Genomic DNA, 17,628 nt, shown 5'->3' with positions numbered 1-17,628 from the left:
GGGAAACAACCAGCGATTAGGAAAACTCGTGTGTGAGCCTCTTTCAAACTGGAAAAAAGTGTTGGAGGTATTTCAAACGCATGCACAAACTTCCTATTACAAGCTAAGTTCGGAAATGACAGACAATTTTCTTAAAACTGTTTCCTCAAAGCTGTCTACAATAATCGAGCAATTGTCTTCAGAGGGAAAACGACAGCAAGAAGGCAATAATAGGAAACTGACGTCCATAGCAAAAGCTAAAATTTTTTGTGGTAAACAAGGCATTCCTTTAAGAGGATATAATGACTCTGGACTAGTTTACACATTATTGGAACCTCAGAGACAGCTATTTAACGATGGAAACTTTCGAGCGTTACTGTGTTATGCTGCTGAGTCTGGGGATGAACATATTTTGGAGCATTTGTCAACAGCTCCAAAGAACGCTCTATATACCAGCCCAAAAATTCAAAATGAAATTATTGCTATTTGTGGTGAAATTATACAACGTAAAATAATCGATGAGGTAAAGAGAGCCGGAATATTTAGTATTCTTGCTGACGAAACTACTGACATTGCACACGTAGAACAAGTTTCACTTTGCTTGTGGTATGTTGATTCGGAGAATGTTAATCACCATAAAATTAAGGAAATGCTCCTCGAATATATTCCAACTATCGATGTTACTGGATTCGGCCTTGCAAAGCTAATCATTAAAGCATTGAAAAAACACGCACTTGACTCTTTCCATGTAGTTGGTCAAGGCTATGACGGTGCTGCAGCTTTGAGTGGGCACTTGCATGGCGTATGTACGTAACGAATGCGCCTATGCTCTTTATATACATTGCAGGGCACACTCGCTTAACCTTGCAGTTGCTGACGCATGCTCACGAGCAGAAATCATAAATTGCGTGGGGATTGTGCAGCCTGTTGGGTCTTACTTCAATCATTCTGCTCAACGCACTGCCGTATTAAAAGACGAAATTCGCGAACTGTTGCCAACTGGACACCAAAAAAACTTGCTTGCACTATGTGAAACACGATGGGTCCACACGCACGAAGCAGTCATCCGTTTCAAGGAAATTTGTCCTGCAATTGTCGCCGCCCTCGAAAAACTGCAGTCGAGCCATAACAAGGACGCGTTAAGACAAGCTGTCCAGGTGATATACCCTCTTAGTTCCTCAAATTTTGTGATGAGTTTAGTGGTCCTTCAAAAAGTGATGAGCTACACACTATCGATAACAAAACAGCTGCAAGGAACCAATATAGACCTTATTGCAACATTTCATCTAGTTGACAATATTCATAACGGCTTGCAGTTGTTGAGAGTCAATACTGAAGATGAATATGCAAAGGCTTTTGCAGAAGCGAAGCTAATATCAGAGGAAAATGGTGCTTCAATGCAGGCGCCACGTCTTACTGGGAAGCAGTAGAAACGCTCTAATACGGCTGCGGTGGGTGTAATTACATATTGCAGAATGAATTTATTTATTCCATTCTTGAGCACATAATTCAACAGTTAACTGAAAGATTCACTAAGCATCGCCAATTAATATCTGCTCTTTATGGCCTATTGCCAGAAAATTTCGATAAAATCACTGACACTGATGGGTGATATCAATGTATTCGTCACTTCTTCCGGAGAAAAGCACATCAGTAATAAGAGCAGAATTTGATATCTGGAAGGCACAGATGACTTCAGAGAGAGTTAGTCAAAAACCTACTTCGGAGTACTTAGTATGTGTGATTCAAAGTTGTATCCAAACATTTACGTACTGCTTCAGATTTTGGTAACAGTACCAGTTTCAACAGTTGCTATAGAAAGAACATTTTCCACCCTAATGACATTTAAAAAAATTATCTTAGGAACACAGTTTCCGAAAATAGGTTCAACGATTTGGCTCTAACGAGCATCCACCACAGCATAGAACTTAATGCATCAGAAGTCGTAGATTCCTTTTTGGAAAAAAATAGAAGACTTCTTATATAAATGAGTATTTGCCAAAATAAAAAATTATAAAACTGTTACTTTATAATTCTGCTATTTCCATTCTGACCAATACATACACACTATGCAGTGCATTTGTAGTAGCTCTAGCAATACACGAAGGGACTGGTTATGTATTTATGACTAAAAAAACTTAAATTCCACTTACGCCTTTGCTGTGCTTCTTCTTAATATGATATCTCTGCCAAATCTGCTGCTAGTAACAACAGTTACTGTGCAGTTTGTTGCTACTGCTGATGTCGGTATGTGTTATAAGTTCTGTTATAAAAATATCCATTCAATACGTCTTAACAAAAGTTGTACTGCTATCACAATTCTGGTTCTCTCTTTTTTTCATTGAACGAATTAACGTGGACTACATTTCGTAAATGCAGAACCTCCAATGAGATCTATTAAGTTCACACAAGATAGGAAGCATTCAAATTTTTCGCACTAATTAAGATTTATGCAGATTTATACAGTTTAGTACTCTAACTGAAAATCGTCCATCAACTATTTTAAATGGACCTATAATCTTGTAGAAGTTTTCTTGCCAGTAGCCGGCCATTGCCTACCTTAGCAATCTAACACTATTACAACATACATAATTTAATTTCAGATTCATTACCATTGATTAGGATTACATTTGAACATTCACGTTCCTATTCCGCTCTTTCTTCTGTCATTTCTACCACAGTACTAAGCCGGGTGGCGTAGTGCCTGAGGTACTAGACTCACATTCAAGAGACCCGGATACAACCCCAGAGCCGAACATACAGGAGGTGGTTTTCCATGGTTTCCCAGTTCTCTCTAGGCGAATGCCGGAATTGTTCCTTGAAAAGCCCACGTCCGCTTCCTTCCCCTCCGTTAATACAAAAAATACGGCCAAATCTCCGTCTCTAATGGTCTTAGCTGTCGACCAGACATAAACACTAAACTTACTTCCTTACTCCTACCATAGAAGAAGTCGATGGGCCTATGGAGCGCAAACCGAACATTTGTTGTCAGCACTGAGCAAAACGGAAATTCTTTTCTTCACTTCTCCTCCCTTTGTGATGGTCATTGTGTTACTTCTCCAGCTCACTAACTCGGTGTTGTATGAATTTAAACCACTTGTTGGATGGACTTGGACTGCGCAGATGTTCACTGCCTTCTCTAGGCAATTTTTACTGCCATACAAAAACATCTTCATGGAGACACCATCGACAAAAGAATTTTACTGTTTCTGATTAATGATAATATTTATTAGTTAAATGTTCTATTACAACTCTGCTTTATTACGATGTTCATTTGTTGAAATTACCCCCGAAATCATATCCTGGCTACGTCCATGGCTGTTATTATTTTCTTTCGCTTAACAATATAGGAAATTAATTGGTTTCAAGATTGCGAAACGACTGAAACAACTCACTAATGGTTGCCAACAACGTTTTTGCATTCTTAATGGAAAGTATACAAGTTTACTGGTATAATAATCTTTGCCACTCTGGATGTTCTGGAAAACTACTGCAGATACACGTCTGGGACATGTTTTATTAGATTCATCAGACCAATAACAACAAAATAAATGGAAATTATGCTTTACTTTATCCTCGTACAGTTTTGTGGTGGCTTCATATTAGCGAAGTTGCTAAATTTCAGGCAAAATCTTTTATTAGCCTTAACTCCGTAACTAAACATTTGCGAACCTATGTTTATATGTACATTTTTCCTTAGTTTTACTTGTAGGATAACATATTAAAATATTTACATATCTTCGTGAATGACCCTGTATATGAAAGGAAAACGATGCATCTTCACACTTGGCGATAACCACTTTGCTAACTATGGTAAATGCATGTAAGTGGCACAATAAAAGGAGTCCGATGGGTCCGTCGTTCGGGTTCGTCACCTACCAGATTTGTCCATAACACTTTCTGTCGACTTTCCTCTTTTATCACTTCTATAAACGCTAGCGACTTAGCAGTTCCAGTGCAAAATTGCATCGTCCCTAGGCTTACACACTAGTTAGTCGAACTTAACTAACTTACGCTAAGGACAACGTACACACCCATGCGAGAACCGGAGCAAGGCACCTTAGACCGTAGATATAGTGCGTTGGATTCGAGTACAATAACATGTTATCAGTGGTAAGAAAAATAGATGGACAGTCATGTCATAGATGCTACGATATATAATAAAATAGCGCAGAAAGAAACGGATACACCAGAAAACATGGGTGGAATAATTAAAATGTTGTATGGTATTCAGCATATGTCAAATCTGGATTTAACAGAGGACTACTGGCAAACGCCATTGGTGACAGAAGATAGAAACTGTATCTTATTCTTGTTTGGTGGCAAATATTATCAATTTAAAGTAGTTCCGTTCAGGGAAAATTTGACAGTGCCTGAATTTCTTAGGGCACCAGACCAGGTAATAGGCAATGAACTACGATCATATTTAATAGCCTAGATAGACAATTTATTGATTACAGCATAATCCCTTGAGGAACACCGTAAATTATTGAAGGGTGTGTTTCTAGCCAAAGTTGCCTCAGTTTGCATTCTTGACGAATGAATTGAATTTTTTTGTTCAAGATATATCACGGTGTGGTATTAGAAAAGAATGTCCACCACCAAAGGATAAAAGCAATTCAGATCGTTTCTACGATTTTTACCAAAAATATGTACGAAATTGAGCATTTAAATGAGCCTTGTGTCACTAAGTTATTGAAAGGGGATTCTACTTTTGTATAGACAGAACGTCAATAGCCATTTGATAAGTTAAAGACAGAATTATCAACGGAAGGTATACTAAGACATTCACATGTGTGACAATCTTTTGGCATGGAGAACAGGTCTCTTCCATGTAATAGAGAACAAAAAGTACGTAACGTGATAGCTTTAGCAGGTCGCTTCTGACTAAATTTGAACATTTACAGTGTATTTAAAAGGGTCTTTAGCTGACGACAAGGAATTTAAAAATTTCCATAATGTTTCTTGGCTATATGAGTCTATTTTCATATTGACCACAATGTATCATCCTTTTTGAAGGGCTGCTGGCTAATGCACAATAGCCTTACGAAATGACCTCTGTTTCTACTATAATGTGACGCATGTTATGAGGAAGAAGAATAAAATACCGGATGATTTATTAAGAGTATTAGTTGATATTGCTGAAAATGGAGTCATTAGTGAAGGAGATGGACATCTAAAAATTGTCTACATTAAAGTCTTAAAAGGCAGGTGAAGTACAGAAGTAATCTGTAGGGCTTTAAGAAGGCGATAAACTGGATGACATCTGGAAATGCACAAAATTAAACTTGTGAATGAAGAGTTTCTAACTAAGGACAGATTTGAAAATCTGAAAAGGAGTACTTCTGCCTAGATCCAGACGTGGATTTTACAACTAATTGTTGTTGTTTACTGATTTTCCAACTTCTTAAAATTATTTACACCGAAGAAGGCCAGGAATGCTATTGTCTTTAATAAAACAGAAAACAAATACTTTTCAAAGGTAGGAAAGTAAATTAACATAACTTCTGATTGCGGATCTCAGTGTACACGGAAAATATGGAAGGAAGAAATATGTATAAATTAGGTGGGGATGCTTTATATACAATAGATCTTCAGGAAGTAAGTTACACATGTCGTACTCTGAGCAGCACCGAGGTGATCCTGTACCTCTTGCAGAACTGTCAAAGTTGCGTCTCTTCATCCCTATAAAATTACGTTTCTGCCTTTTTCTGCGGAAAATTTCTATTATGTAAAGTTAGTTCAATAAAAATGAAGCATTATTGAAAAATAGTACGTAAACGAACTATACTGTCGAAAAATTATGCGCATAACAAATTCAGTGAATCATTTTAGTAAATAAAATACAAAATGAATAATTTTCTAAAGGAACTGATGGTAAAACAAAATTTATAACTTACGTTTATGGCGGCTTCTGTACATTGCCTTTAGTATAGTCTGCAATAAAGAGCAGATGTTATTTGGTCCTCATAGATTATTAGTAGTTCTTAAAAAATTAATTTATAATAAAGAAAAGACAGCTATAATTAATAGTTGAGAAAATATACTCTTTGCTGGATGTATGTATTTGTTCTAATATTACATTGTATTTCTCTTCATTGAGGGAAACAAATTCATTGATTAAGTCACTGACAATGTCCAATGACAGAACATACGTTTATTTTCATGAAGTTTCATTTAGATTGATATGGAATTGCTGTCTATAGGCAGAACTACTAAAAAGTCCTATAATATTATTTTTTCAGTCACAAAATGCTTATTTTTTAGTTTCACAGCACATTTTACTAGCCAACACTTGGGAGCCTAGAAAGTTCTAGCTCTAGCAGCATATAAATTCCCTCCAACCCGTATTTCTTGCTTCCTCCATCGTCGCGTTTTGTTCCAGTCCTCGGTCATTAAAAATCGATAAAAGTCAGCATCCTTCAGACGAACAGAATATTCGCTTCAATACCTCCTCATCGACCTTTGTGATCTTACAACACTGCAGTGAAGTAGCAGCAATTACTCCATCATTGAACGTGAATGGAATGCACTATCGCCACTTAAACTATGTTGTTGAAAGACGTCTGTTCAGTACTAGTCATTTACTTATGATGCTGCTTGCATAAAATGATACTATGACAACGGAATAACTTAACAGTCATGGACCGAGTGAAAGGATCCTCTTTGTAGACAGAAGGAACGAAAACAAAGGGCAGGAGAACTCGCGTTATTTTTAAACCATCTTTTCTTCTGTTTTTTTCCTAGTTAGTTTTTGCGCGCCGCATCTGTGACTGCGGCTTTGGTAGGAGCAAATCTCGCCACTTGCCACCTCCTTGGTACGGCCCTGCTCGTCCCACACTAACGAGTGGTATAATATCAGAAGGCAACACATGCTCCAGGTGCCATGGAGACACAATTCTGCTACGGCATGGATAACATGTGCATCGCAGTGTGCAATTGAAGTGACACAGCAATTGGAAAAGTACTCCAATGTTGAAATAGGCAGAACAACACAATTTCTGAAGACAAATCGCTTAAATTGCTGAGAGTTTCACAGTAAAATGTCTTCCTGACATTGTATAAGCCTTTGGGTTAGCTGCAATAATGTGGACTCCGAAAGAAACTTTCAAACGCCAAGGTCGATAGTGAAGCACTTATTAGGTTTAGATAACCGGTTTTGGCAAGACTATGTTGCCATCTTCGAATATTATGCTTCTCAACACTATGTAAACTTTTCCTCAGCACTGTAAGTGGTGTACGTTCACTGGAAATTGGCATGTCCAACGTAAAACAAATACTATGTATAAACTTTATACTAATGCGTTGACTACGTGTGCTCACACACATCAGTAGCTTACAACTGACTCATGGGGTGCAATACTTCTTACAATACTGAGGAAAGAGATGATATAGTGTTATATGTGTAAGATCTGAAGATAGCAACATAGTCTTACCGGAACCCTTTAACTAAATCTAATAAATGCTTTACTAGCGATTTCGGCATTTGGAAGTTTTTCAGAATCCTAATAGTAAAATGATGGCAGTATATGTACTCAATGCAATGTCGTGTCCATCCATAGTGAAATTTTGTTAACAATATGACCAAAGCCACACAGATGTTAGTGATGATGATGGCTAAGTAAAGATCTTGTACCATGCTATTTACACCTTTTCAATGAGCTGAAAATAAAATCTCGGAAAGGGAGGGAATATATTTCCCAATGATTAGGACGGTCCCTCACTTGTCCTCTAAAGGGATTATGGCTTGGCTCTGAGCACTATGGGGCTTCACTGCTCTGGTCATCAGTCCCCTAGAACTCAGAACTACTTAAACCTAACTAACCTAAGGACATCACACACATACATGCCCGAGGCAGGATTCGAACCTGCGACCGTAGTGGTCGCGCGGTTCCACCAGACTGTAGCGCCTAGAACCGCTTGGCCACTCCGGCCGGCGAAAGGGATTATGACCAAGAAGTAGATTTCTATGTTAAGGAATTGAACAATTCGTACAATGTCCCTATCGTTGTTTACAGAGACTTGGTGGCCATGTTGAGGAACAGTGTCATGTATCTGTGTGACTTTGAAGTGTAGTGCACCATTCAATAAAAGTTACTTGGCCTGTTATAATAACATATAACTTACTTTTTGAAATCCCTTCATACCACAGTACCATCCAGCTAGTAACCCAGTGGCAAGATGTACAAGTATATGGTAAAGTGGAAGAAACTGACGTACCTAATGTACTAGAAAAACACTGTATATGGGAAAATATAATTTCTCAAGGGGAAAATACACTCATAGGCCAAAACATTATGTCCACTGCAAACTGGGACGTTGGATGCAGCCTGGTGTTGTTGTGGGCACATGACCCAGTAACAAAAGTAAGTAAGTGGAGCAGACAAGGACGGGGGACTACCCTAGCGAAGATACAGGGAAATCATTGAGACAAGCGACTTTGACAAAGGGCAGTTTATTATTATGGAAAGCCTGTGAATGAATATCCCGAAAACAGAGAAGCTGGTCGAATGTTCACATGCTGCTCTTGTGAGCATCTATGGAAGGGGGTAGGACAGTGAAGCTATTACTAGGCGCTTAATAGTTGGACGTCCACGACTCTTCACAGAACGTGGAGTTCAGAGCCTTGTCTGCTCTGTAAAGTAGAATAGTTGGTGATTTGTAGAATCACTGCCGAAAGGCCACAATGCTCGTGTACGCACAAGCGTTTAGGAACACACCATTCATCGTGCATTGTTGAACATGGTGCTCTGCAACTGACGACCCCCACTTGTTGACATGTTGATCCAACGATATCGTCAATGACTATCACAGTGGGCATGAGACCATTGGGATTCAACCATCGATCTATGGAAACGTGTCGTCTCTTTGAGTGAATCACATTTTTGCTAACTATAGTTCAATTCTTTTATCTTGGCGGCTCGCGCATGCCCGTCCAGACGCTGGAGGTTGCTGCGTTGCCAGTTGCACACGACGCACGCGCCAATAGAAGCAGCGCCACAGTATAGCATAGTTCGCAAGCTTACATGTAGTGGGGATCGCGCAGTTCATGAAGTAAAGACACCACGGCCGCATTAACCCTTTCGCTGCTACAAAGACGTGCTCCCTGCATTCCGCGCTGTGGGCGATTTTGTCACTGCACTGCTCGCCTGTGCAGACACATTGTGTTCCGACTGCTTTGATACCCTTTATCAGCCCATATCTCGTGGTCGTGCGGTAGCGTTCTCGTTTCCCACGCCCGGGTTCCTGGGTTCGATTCCCGGTGGGGTCAGGGATTTTCTCTGCCTCGTGATGGCTGGGTGTTGTGTGATGTCCTTAGGTTAGTTAGGTTTAAGTAGTTCTAAGTTCTAGGGGACTGATGACCATCGAAGTTAAGTCCCATAGTGCTCAGAGCCATTTGAACTCTGTATCATTCGATTCCACAAAAACTATTTGGCTCAAAAATTAGATTTTTACCTATCTTCTTGACTGATACCTTCCCCCCATAAATGACTTAATTTTGTTTCGATGTTCAACGCAGTTATTATGCAGCATTAAATATAGTAAACCTTTGCACGAAATTTCGAAGAGTTTGCAGAGGTAGAAGTCCACAGAGTATACTTTCCGTATGGTCGATTTTATTTGCCACAATGTTGAGAATGAAATGTGGACAAGATACCTATACATTTCATTTAATTTAAGTACCACATAAGTGTCGTATGTAATATTGAGAAATATTCCACCTTTCGCGACTGTAACAAAAGTTTTACTTACACTGGGCACGTTTGGCTTTATTTTAAAGCACTTCAATCAATCAAAAGGAAGTAGACAAAATACATTAAACAAAACTGTGGACTTACTAGAACATTAAGACTTGAATATACCGTCTGTCAGTGAAGTCCTCAGAGCTATGTCAAATATAATTTTGTGTGTGGCACACACAAACAGCATTTATTTGCTAAAACACTGATGAGCCAACACAAACGTTGAATATTGAGCTACCGCATCACAAAACTACGAAAGGTGACTTGGCAATGGAGGACACAAAATACAGTCCTCTTATGATACTTCAAATGAGAGAAACGCGTCTGGTGTAAATAAGTCGCTTATTACAGTTGCTGAAGAGGGATATATTTCAATACCATTGGTAAAACTGCGATTGTGGAACAAAAACAAGAAATAGAACATGAATACCATTGTGTATGTGCCATACCTTTCACCGATGGAAGTGCTTTAAAATAAAGCCAAACGCGCCGTGTGTATATAAAACTTTTATTACAGTCGCGAAAGACGGAATATTTCTCAATATTACATACGACACCTATGTGGTACTTAAATTAAATGAGATATTGTCATACAGTAAATATTATATGAAATTTAGGTATCTTGTCCACATTTCATTCTCAACATTGTGGCAACTAAAATCGACCATACGGAAAGTATACGCTATGGACTTTTACCTCTGCAAACTCTTCAAAATTTCGTGCAATGGTTTACTACATTTAATGCTGCACATCAAAACAAAATTAAGTCATTTATGGGAAGGACTCCTTATAAACACTGATGGTATGACTATGAATTACTCACGCTTCGTCGAAGTACAATAGGAAATAAACAATTATCGCTGTTCTTTATTGCGAAAAAGCAGTTCGTGAGACTGAAACAAAAACCTTTCCTTGCTATCGCCTGAATTAGGGGTCTTATTGCTTGTTTGGTTTAATTAATTAATAGAGTATGAAGCAATTGGTATAAAGAATGCTTTTTCCAAACTTTCTGTAAAAGAAAGTCTGCTATCAAGAGATTGCTTTTGTTCTATTACTTTATTTATGACTGAACGTTTCTAAAACTGAAGACACCCGTCCGTGCTCTGCACTGCTGTCGAGATCTGGCAACGTCATTCTCTGTTCATTGGCTGACTGTGTTTAGTGACATCAGATGCGCAGAACGAACCTAAACTCGGCCGCCAAGATATATGACGCGCACTTTAGGTCACTGGTTGTATGCACAAACGCCGTGTTGAGGTGAATGGCGGCTCGAAACGTGCAGCGCACAATGGACACGGGCTGGTGGGAGCAGTATTATGCTATGGGAGACATTCTCCTGCGCTTGCTTGGGACCTGTTGTAGTAGTCGAAGACACGCTGACAGGTGCGAACTACCTGTATCCCTTCGTGCTTGATGTCCTCTCCGACGGCAATGTCATCTTTCAGCAGTGTAATTGTCTGTGTCTCGGAGTCAGAAGCATGCTAAAGTGGTTTGAGGAGTATTGTAGCAAACTCACGTTGAGGTCTTTGAGAACAGATTCGCCTGATCTAAATCCTATGGAATCCATCTGTGTCGTTATCGAGCGTCATCACCGCGTCTGCAAATCAGCAGCCCGTTATTTACGCGGGTTACATGAACTATGTGTTTACATCTCAATACCACATACCTCTACAAACCTACCAATAAACTGTCAGATCTACCGAGCGAGGTGGCGCAGTGGCTAGCACAGTGCACTCGCATTCGGGAGGACGACGGTTCAATCCCGCGTCCGGCCATCCCGATTTAGATTTTCCGTGTTTCCACAAATCGCTCCAGGCAAATGCCGGGATGGTTCCTTTGAAATGGCACGGTCGACTTCCTTCCCCCTCCTTCCCTAATCCGATGAGACCGACGACCTCGCTGTCTGGTCTCCTTCCACCCCCCCCCCCCAAAAAAAAACTGTCGGATCCCTGACACGCAGAATGAGTCATGTATTTCATTCCAAAGACGGATAAACAAGCTATTGCGCAGATGGTCATGATCTTTTGGCTCACCACTGTATATTTAATGGGATATCCATGAGTGCACCATCTTTATACCAAGATAAATGATGACTGCTAAAAGGGGAAGGACTATCAGTCTGGAGAATAGCATAGCATCTATGAGTATCACAGAAAAGAACAAATAAGTGAAGGCTCTGATAAAGCAGAGAATAGATAAGCGTGAGCAATGAGAGAAAAAACAGTTTTTGAGATTTTGTATTAGAGATACATGAGAAATCAAACGAAATATAATCTGCAATGTCGAAGTTTTATGATGATTTCCAATGGTCTTGCGTAATACCCAGAGTGCCACATCCATACGCACATTATTTAAATCACACAAAGCGAGTGGGAAGGAGGTGTAAAAATCAACACAAGCGTCACCCTCACAACATGCTTTATGTTATTAAGGATAGACAGAGGAAGTGAAAAATATACGTAAATATGTCAGTGACCAACATTATCTTACATGTAACGAAGACTTATCCGGAGTACCACTGAAGCTAAGGGCAAAATTCCAAAAATTTGTCTCTGGAGCAGACCGATTTTTCGTTAGAGGTCCTTAGCCAGTAAAGGTGATCACATGTTCATTTCTGTATCTGCGCCAGTAAGCAAGCTTTTATATGAATTACAATTTTTCTTGAGACTTAATATCTTACTTGACTCTTCTAGGAGTGTATTCTCTCGGAATTTAGACAGTAAGCTGCTCCTAAATGTATGTAGTGTCTACCACTCTAGTTGCTCGACCATTAGAAGTCCACTACTCTAGTTGAGAAAATACCCACGACGATTTCCTTCTGTTTTTCTCAGTTAGTGTCATTATTTATTGGAGTAATTGCCAGTGAACAACAGTGATGACAAAGGGTGGCTTTGCAGTCGTAACTGTGAGCTGGCCACCGCAGTACTTCTGCCCATATTGTCCCATTTGCCTATTATACATTTTGCCAGGTAAGCCTCAATTAATCACATGAAGTCTAGTATATAATGCAGTAACTGGTAAACAATAATAAAAGTTACATACAACGAGAAATTCGGTGTAAATATTAAATAAAGTGGAAAACACAGAGGTGAAGTTCAGTTCAAAGTTGAGTATTTTATTTTCAACTGGAGTACATGGCATTGCCTGGGTATGTAATTGTTCTGATCTTCTATTAGCCCATTGCCTCCGTCCCCATCTCTCTGTCTGTCTCCTCCTTCATCCCTCCCTGTCCATCGTCTCCACTCCTCTCTCTGTCCGCCTCCTCCACCCCCTCTCTCAGTCAACATGCTGCTGTCCTCTTTGTCCATCTGCTCCTTCCCCCTCTCTCCATCTCCTCCTGTCCCCTCTAATTCCATATTCTCCTCCTAGCTCTCTTTGTCCATCTCCTCCTCTCCACTCTCCCTGTCCATCTCCTCCTCTCCCTTCTCTCTCTCCATCTTCATCTCTTCCCTCTCTGTGTCTGCTTCTGCATCCCCGTCAGTCTCTTCATCTGTTCCTCCCCCACTCTCTACCTATCACTTCCTCCCTATGATTCTGTACACTTCCTCTTCTTTCATTTCACTGTCCATCTCCTCCTCACCTCTCTCTCTGTCTGTTTCCCATCTCCCCTATTTGTGCTCATCTCCTCCTTCCCCGTAACTGTCTGTCCATCTCTTCCTCCCTCTTCCTCTCTCCATATTATCATGCCCACCCCAATGGAAGGCTGGTGTTTCTTACCCCCACAGTGTTTATTTTCAGATTGTGACTAATTTGTGCGCGAAATTTGGCTGAAATCATTCCAGGGATTTAGGATGTGCGTTGTACTTGTGACTTTGCTAGTGTATGCACGTGTCGAATATATTTAACATATTTCCCACCTATTATTAGACATGTATCACCTGTACCTCTAGAGAATTTCTCCCTGCAGCTTCATTTTCATGCCGCTCAATGTTTATGATGTCGCAACTCCTGAAATATGTGTTCCACAGTGATATAATGTAGCAAGTACATCAAGTGATATACGTGGTTATTGTTTCCGAAATATGTTGTGAACAGAGTCAGTAGTAAAGAAGTAATAAACTGAAATGTCATGAATGGAACGGTCATTTTCCACGCAACTCAGTGTTTCTGACGTCATAACTCCTGAATTATGTATCGTACAATGATACTTTTTGTGGTACATTCGGTGGTATATGTTAATACTGTCTGCAGGATGTGTCGCGAATACAGTTAGTAGTAAAGAAGTAATAAATTGAAACGTCTGTTTCACATGGCAGTTTTACGGCGTGATCAGTGAAAATGTAGTAAGCGATAAACTTTTTCGTTTCATCATCTTGTGGGAGCCGCCAAAAGAAAAAGTTTCGTAAATGTTTGAAATTATATGTAAACTTTGCTACAATTCTCAAATATTGGATGACTACAGTATGCATATTCCAACGCCGTGCGCTACACTCTTTTTCACCACTACCACCACACCGTTTATAGATAGGTGGTTCTTTCCATCAGAGCGATGACTTAAAATGTTGCAAACTTCCTTGAAATCTTTAATTACACGACCTTAATACCTGATGTATACACTTTGAGTTTTTGACTTTGGGATGGCTTTGTGAAATTAATTTTCTATTTTCTATGAAATCGTGGCCATATTGGCTGACTGAACTGTTTCACTACCATATATCTGTTTTCTTAGATTTGAAAGCTCTTTCTGAAAGATTTTATTGGCTTCATTATACATATCCCTCAAAATCTGCAGGTCTGATGATTTGTGCGGCACATCCAGGTCATGTACCTGAGTTTGACCATATTTGTTGAAATAATCAGCCTCGTGCTTTTTGCATCCTGTTCAGGGGTTAATACTCCCCACCATTCCTTAAGAGGGCGGCAGAACATAAAATGTCGTAGCTTAATCTCATAGAATTTGGCCCATTTGTTTTTGTGACCCTTTAGATTGTTAAATCTACCTATTTTTCTCCTTTTTAGGGCATGAATAATACATACTTTTAGGATTTGACTATTTTTCTCAACTTTTGTCATTTTTGCGATGCTGGTGTTTATTCGCTCTGCTGTTTTTAATATGTTAACTAAGTATAATTTAATCTATTCTGCTAGCTGTGGGCTTTGTTATTCTGGTATCAGTTTTTAATCAGTTAATAAGATTATACACGCTTAACCTCATATTAGACGTACTGCAAGATTTTGCCTCAATATTCAGATCACATTAGGGATAAACCATAGGAAAATAAAGGTTCAGTATTGAATATTATCACTATTCCTATTACGGTTTGCAATTCATGCTGTGGTGAACTCACTTGGTGTACACAATTTCTGTAGTCCCCTTAGATTCAAACTGTTTAGAGATAACTTGCTGTACAGAGTTTCAAACTGCTGCTTTTCGCATTTTCAGTGGAGGGAAATCGTTGTCATGTTTGTCATTAAATAATCTGATGTCTGATTGCAGATTTCTGTGAGTAATGTGTGGTCACTACATGAATCCTGCACATGTAATAAGCTTGGAGCAAAAGAATATACAATAATTATTTTTACTCAAATGTAAATATTTAAAGATGAGAAATCTTTATCACAGTCTCAAAAATTTTACTGAATAGACATCGTAGTATAAGAGAATGTGCAGATCAATAGATTACAGCAGGGGTTTCACAGTTTATTTTCTAGTGGAACACTTCGACAATCCTGGTACCTGTAAGTTGAAGGAACACATTGTTTGTTTTGAAGGCTAATAAATTGTTCAAAATTAGAGCAACTTGTTTTAGTCAATGCGTAAATCACACATACATCATAATAAAATTTTAAAAAACAATTAGTATCATCAAAACGTTGTGAAAAATGCCATGTTATTAATAATTTTTCAAAGACCACTTATTCACCTCCTGTGGAATACCAGTGTTCCATGGAACATAATTTTTGAAACCCTGGATTACAGTAACTACTATCCTATAATATTGCTCCCCAAAAGTTTTGCAGAATTCAGGAACTTCTGATTGAGCTGGGAGGAAAAGTAGTAAAAGCCAGTACAAGTTTATAACTTCTTCACATGATTAAGCAGTGCCCTATTATTTCATTGCAGTAAAAAAATATTCTTAATTATTAATGGAGCACCTTCGTTTGTTGATCAGTGCTAAAATGGCTGTGAGCACTATGGAATTTAACATCAGAGGTCATCAGTCCCCTAGAGCTTAGAACTACTTAAACCTAACTAACCTAAGGACATCACACACATCCATGGCCGAGGCAGGATTTGAACCTGTGACCGTAGCAGTCCCATGGTACCAGACTGAAGTGCCTAGTACCGCTCGGCCACCACAGCCGGCGATCAGTGCTAGATAGGAAAATAAAACATGTCTTCTCCATGAGATGTCACATGCCCTGAACTATTAAGATGATGTTTCTGTGTCTAGATGAAGGTTTGCTATAAATTTCAATGTAGATTTTCTGAATGAGCCTGATAGCAAGCTTGACCTTGAAGTAATACTTGGTTCTTCCAGTCTGATGTCAGTTATTGATTTTCCTACTCAGGTGATGCAGGAAAGCAGCACCTGATAGATAATGTTTTTATAGACCAAGTTAAAGTTAATCAAATAAAAAACTTTCCCTGTTGAGAATGGTCTGTTTGATCATGATGCACAGTTAGTTATAGTATATGACATAGCTCCATGCAATCATGCAAAACAGTCCTCCAAAATAGTGTGTTCAGCTAAAGGTTTAACAATTGAAAAATTTAGGGAAAACTTGCAACAGTTAGATGAGAATGAGGTATACAGGGAACCCGATGCTTATTTAAAATTTAACCTATTTCATGATAGCTTTGTGAGTATATTTGAGAACAGTTTCCCTCAGAAAAGGGTGAAATACAATTTTTAAGAAACCATCTAAAAAGCCATGCCTTACTAGAGGGATAAAAATATGTTGTAAACAGAAAAGGGAACCAGGGCGAGCAACTATCCAGAAACAGTTAAACATTATAGGAACTGTTGCACTGTATTAAGAAAAGGTATTAAAACTCCAGAAGTATGTGTATTATGTCTGAGATTAGCACATCTGATAACAAAATTAAAGCAATTAGGAATCTTGTTAAAAGGGAAAAAAGGCAAACAAGAGCACAGGAAGACTATATTTCTATGAAACTCAATGAAAAGTTTGTTAACAAGAAGTCAGAAATAGAAAACATATTTAATAATCATTTTAAGTATTGTAGAGAAAATAGGATCCAGCTATTCATTAAAAAATCCAATGCAGTATATGGAAGAGTCAATTTCTATGCAATCTGATAAATCTGAAATTCAACCCACCTGTCCTACTGAAATTAGGAAAATAATAAATTCACTCAAATGTAAAAGCTTACATGGAATTGATGGCATATCCAACAGAGAGTTAATAGCTTGATCCCAACAGATAAGTAGGATTCCCAGCCCCATGCTTAGTAGCTCGCTGAAACAGGACATTTTTGCAGATAGATTGAAATAATCTATTCCTAAACTATTGCAAAAAAGGGGATAGGTCTGATGCTAACAACTACTGCCCAGTCTCACTTCTGACAGCTACATCCAAAATTCTTGAAAAAGTAATTATTCAGGAGTAACATCACATATTTGTAAAAATGAAGTACTAACAAATTGTCTGTTTGGTTTTCAGAAGGGCTGTTGGACAGAAAATTCTATACATGCTTTCACTAATCAAGTATTAAATGCACAGAATAACCTAACATCTTCCCATTGGGATATTTTGTGATCTATCAAAGCCATTTGATTGTGTGAATCAAGAACTTATTCTAAATAAACTTAAGTGTTGTGGTATGTGTGGGACAGTGCACAAATGTTTTAATTCATATTTACCTAGAAGAGTGCAGAAAGTTGAAATTAACAGTACAGATAGCCTATAAAAATCTGCCGAGTTCTCCAACTGGGATTGT

This window comes from Schistocerca piceifrons, chromosome X, assembly GCF_021461385.2.
Source record: "Schistocerca piceifrons isolate TAMUIC-IGC-003096 chromosome X, iqSchPice1.1, whole genome shotgun sequence".
Lineage (NCBI taxonomy): Eukaryota > Metazoa > Arthropoda > Insecta > Orthoptera > Acrididae > Schistocerca > Schistocerca piceifrons.
The sequence above is the reverse complement of the archived record's forward strand: the minus strand, read 5'-3'. Positions refer to the sequence as shown.